The sequence below is a fragment of the Amphiura filiformis genome, unplaced genomic scaffold (assembly GCF_039555335.1).
Source record: "Amphiura filiformis unplaced genomic scaffold, Afil_fr2py scaffold_133, whole genome shotgun sequence".
Taxonomy (NCBI): domain Eukaryota; kingdom Metazoa; phylum Echinodermata; class Ophiuroidea; order Amphilepidida; family Amphiuridae; genus Amphiura; species Amphiura filiformis.
This window is the reverse complement of record NW_027305597.1, coordinates 51310-56380: the sequence shown is the minus strand read 5'-3', so window position 1 is coordinate 56380 and position 5071 is coordinate 51310.

Below are 5071 nucleotides of genomic sequence, written 5' to 3'. Positions count from 1 at the left end.
TTAATGCAAAGTCATCAAGACCCCAAGCCACTATTTCTCAGAAATGTTGTCCAAGAACATATTTTCAACATACCTAAATTTGATGGTGGGGCAAAATGTCTGACATTGGTTTTCAGGGGATCAAAATGTACACAAAATGTACTATTGGAGTTTTGCATGGGTAATATCTCAGCTAAAATTATACTAATTGACTCAATATTGGATAAGAGTAATGTCCTATCAAAGGGTTCCGACTGGCAAATAGCGTATGAAGCTCAAATTTTCAGGATTTTACTTTCTCATCAATATCTACCACCACACAGAAAAAGAAAAAAATTAAAGAGGTGCTGCGGTGCACATCCCAGGAGTTGACATGGAATTACTCTATTCTGTAAAATGACGTTTACAGAATTGTATAGCATTCAAACTTTTTCATGTTCATTATTCGGTAAATCGTGATTTGGTTATACCATAGCTTAGCAGTGTAAGTTTCGTTAGGTTATATCCAGTATCGAACTAAGGTGTCGAAAGGTAATAAAGAACAAGGAAAGGCAAACCCATCAACTTTCAACCAAATCGGTGTACCTGAAGTGGTCGCTTGGAGCAATGTTATTCATGACAACGTGTAAAAGTGTGAGTTATGTGCTTATATATTGGGTACAGCGCCGGTTGATGTAGGTTGTTCCATTGTTCTGACTGACAAATGGCGGTTGAGTTTTGAAGCCGCCCCTTATTGTTTGGAAATGAGATGACAGCAATGTTGATCAACACATGTGATGGACATTACTCAGTTGACATGAGGTGGATATTTCAAACAAGATTTGACCACTTTTACATTCAATTGTAATTTTGCAATATACATGTATCTGATTTGGTACTACTTTTTTTTTCAAATACACGCCCTAACAAAAGTGATGCTCGCACACATAATTTTTATTGCCGGGTAGGCAGCAGTAGTAATACCGACCAAATGCTAGGTACGATGTCACTTCAACCTACTCACTAAAATATAAAGAATAAATCAAAAACCGTTTTTTGCAAATATTAAACCATGCAAATGCATTAAAATTGACTCTGGATTATCATGATATTAGAATACTCCTTTGCTGGGAGTGTCTTGAATCGAACAATCAAGGAATCTTAATTGTTAATTTCAATAGTGTAAAAGCAAACACGCGAACCTGCATGTTTTAAAAGTCCCACAATGGCTATCTAAGTAGGGCAGAATCTTAGTGAAAAATGAATGTTAATTCCCTCACAATTGATGATAATTTCAACATCCGCAGAAGCCTTTTAGAGCTTAAATCAAGGACTGTATTTTCGAAAAACTGTGCAAGTTCGATTTCAAAATATACTTGTGAATAAAAGTTTCAAGAAAGAACAAGCCACAAGTTTAAATAAAGCAAGTCGACCTCAATCACATCACGCGATATAAACACATTGATGCCATCTGCCAAAAAGTATTTGAATCAATAAAGCATCTCCTATACACCCTCTCAATCTAAATCGTGCAAATAAAAAAGGCTGAACTATTTAGGGGCAATCTATCGTACATTTGGGGAGACTAATGTGGCCATAACATGCCTGTTAAGTGAACTAGAATTCCTCGGGCATGACTTTGTCAAGGGTATTTAGAATAATGTGTCATCATGAAGGTAAAGAGAGTTTAAAATAAGCATTATTATTGATTGAAAGTTGGCACAAAGAGAAATATGGTTTGAGGATGTTAAAGTGAAAGATAAGATTTTTTCTGTAGAGAAAACTAGGAAAAGGGATGGGGGAAAGTAAGAGAGAATAATGTGTGACAATAGATAGAGGAAAAGCTGAAGTACAGAGAAGGAGATACATTAGGAGTTAGAAATAGAAATTGATCCAATAGCCTGAAATATGTTTGAAATATAGAAACCGAGCCCTAGGCAGGAGATCTTTTCTTATTTAGAAATTATATGTTATTATTTACAAGTCAGACGTGCTTAATGATCACTGATACAAGTACGGCTTTAACTTTATTTGAAAGTCAGTGTTCTGAAAATAGGGTTCTCCATAATAAAAATCCCTATGGGGAGAGGTGTTTAAATTTGTTTTACAGCATCGAACATTTTTAATGTATGTTTTTGAAAATTAGTCATATTATTTCATACGGAACTGATGTTCACATGCAAGATTTTATGACGGTATGAAGAATAAAAGAGTTACATAATCTAAATACGATATACTAGTACCAACACTTCTCGCCAAGCCCGAATGAACTAGAAGAGTTTTAGCAGTCTGCCGATTTGCCTTCTCCGCTAGTAATGCCATATTACATCACTAAAATCATTAACCTGTGAACATATTTACTGTAATAGCGCCACCACTTCATCTTGTGGAAAATCATGATCATTCTACTGGTTTACACTAGTGGAAAATTCAAAATGAGAATTCTTTCAAAACGATGAGAATTGGACAAATTAAAATACCCTCTACCCAAACTTTTATATTGAGATTCCTTGGAGAAACTTGTGAAAGCATTATGTGTGAAATGTCTTCTTTATGCTATACACTTTAAATGCAGTGAAACTTAACCGACCATATATGTCTCAAGGTTGTAGATATATTGAGCTTTAATAATCTGCAGGTTACATATTATAGATGTGATTTATATCCTACTCGCGTGATTGCTTGTAATCTCAATCATCTCGTTTCATTACTCATGTTTAATTAAATTGCACATCGGGGAACTTCAGAATAATTACATCTAATCACCTGAGTAATGCAAAAGCAGTCTAGCAAAAACAGTCTAGCCATGGTACTAAGGCTAATAGTTGATTCAGTCTGTTTAATTTCTGTTCTTAAAAGTAACCTAATAATGTTTTCGTATATATATATATATATATATATATATATATATATATATATATATATATATATATTTATATCCCTTCTCCAGTAAACTTACCGACTTGTAAAGGAGAGGTGGAAATGAGCGAGAGGCAGAGGGGTGGAAAAGCGTAAATCGGTTCTGTAATATGCCCTTTTTTCGCATAAGTCAGTTACTACTTAAAATATTCATTCCTTACCAAGTTCTCTCCTTGAAAGTGTAATCACCTCCTACGCTCAGCTTCAAATCCAGAGGTTATATATGCCACCAACTTGTTCATTGACATTTGAAACTAATCTAAATCCACAGTTATTGCCTTTCAATTATCATAACATTATAATGAATACAAACTTGTTATATTGGATTAGCTTCAGGTTTTAGGTTTCAAATCTTACTTCCTTGATTATCAAACTCCTATAACCTCTTAACTTTGAATACTCTTAATACGCCACTTTATTAAAACAGAAGAGTGCTAATGTTAATCTTTGACTTCTGAAAAATCAAGTATTTATGTACCACACACTCGCTAGCACAGTCTTGGATTATAGATCAAGATCGTAACAAACGCGATTCCACCAACCTATTCTCTCACACAGCACGCGCAAAAGTTGTCAATTTTGTCTTCAGTTTCTCTGTCTGTGGTATAGACTGTGTAAAGTGAGGCTAACAAGTTATCTACGAAGAAGGTATAGTTCGTCAGACATTCTTCCTTTTATCACATGTGGAAATAATGACATGACGCACTCATCGTATTTGTTGTTTTTATAGTGATCACGCATGGCTCGCTCGCAACTGATTAAGATAAACACAGTTTTAATCAAGATCTTCGTGTAATTTAGTTGGTGTGTTTTCTCATAACAAAGTTATTACAATAGACGTTGATGATAATACCACCATCTGCTCGCGAGAGTTGATAACATTTTTATTTGAATTTATTAATTGGCAAACTGGCCGACTCAGAGGCAAGTGCCTGAAAGAACGGAAGCGGAACAACTTGTCCAACGCTCGTGTGACCTGACATCTGAGGCACTGGACTCCTGTCATCCTCCAATGATGGGTCTAGGTTTTGTGTCTGATGAGTCTGCGAATGCCATATTACCATTATTTTCAGTGAGTTTTTCCTGTCTAAAGAGGGCGTGGCTTACTTCGAACAGAGCGCTGAAGCTGGTTTAATAAATGATCTTTTGGATTCACATATTGCACTGGTCACTCCGTTCGTTGAATGCCTTCCTTATCAGGGGAAGGTGATAACCACGCTAGCTTTGTCCGGACGAGCACTAAAATTGTTTTAAGCAATAAGCTTTCACCCACCGCACGAGTGTTAGGCAACATTGGGAATAATTTCACCGAGGTAAAGCTGTGTAGAGATCTGCAAGGTCTTCAATACTGATTTCTCCCTAGGATAAGACACCGCCAAAAAAATTAATTACAGCACTTCAAAAAATAGCACATTGTATCACCACAAGCCAACCACAATCATTAATCTGTGTACATCATACTATATATTAGAGTCAAGCGGTAGCATGACCAGCAAGTTTTAAAAAAACGACTGATAAAGAAGAATAAACAGATGCACCGCGGACTATATTTACACGAAACAAAACGCTATTGTTCTGTGATATTTTTCGCTGGGTACAAAATATATCTAAAACCATGCTAAATCTTATTTACTGTCCAAAGTGTAATATTTTATTAACTCATTAATTCAAAAAGTTACACCAATTTTACAGTCAATCCGATTGTTTGATAATAAACAAACATTCTTGTATTATTTCACGCGGTATTTCATAGCCAAAATTAGTGTAAAATCATAGCTAATCATACTGATATCCAGAATCTTTCGTCACTGCTACAGCCATACATGGCTGTCACTGGCACACTACTTTTTGAAATTCACTTTCAAAATATACCCTAGCATTTTCCTGGATACCCTACATACAAATTCTGGATCCCATTCGCCAAAAAATCAAGTTTTTCACAATTCTTTTATTCTTTCCGGACATACATTCATATTAATAAATACTCCACTTTCACACGTCGTTATTTCGGGACGTCCCCGTGGCGAAGTGGTTAAGGCCATGGACTTCTAATCCACTTATGAAGTTTTGCCCAAGTTCGAAACTTCCCACCACCTATTTTTTCATGTTTTATTAACCAATTTATTGTCATAAATCAAGAATAACACCATTTCGAACATCCATTGCTATTGTGATTATTATATTTTTTCATCAA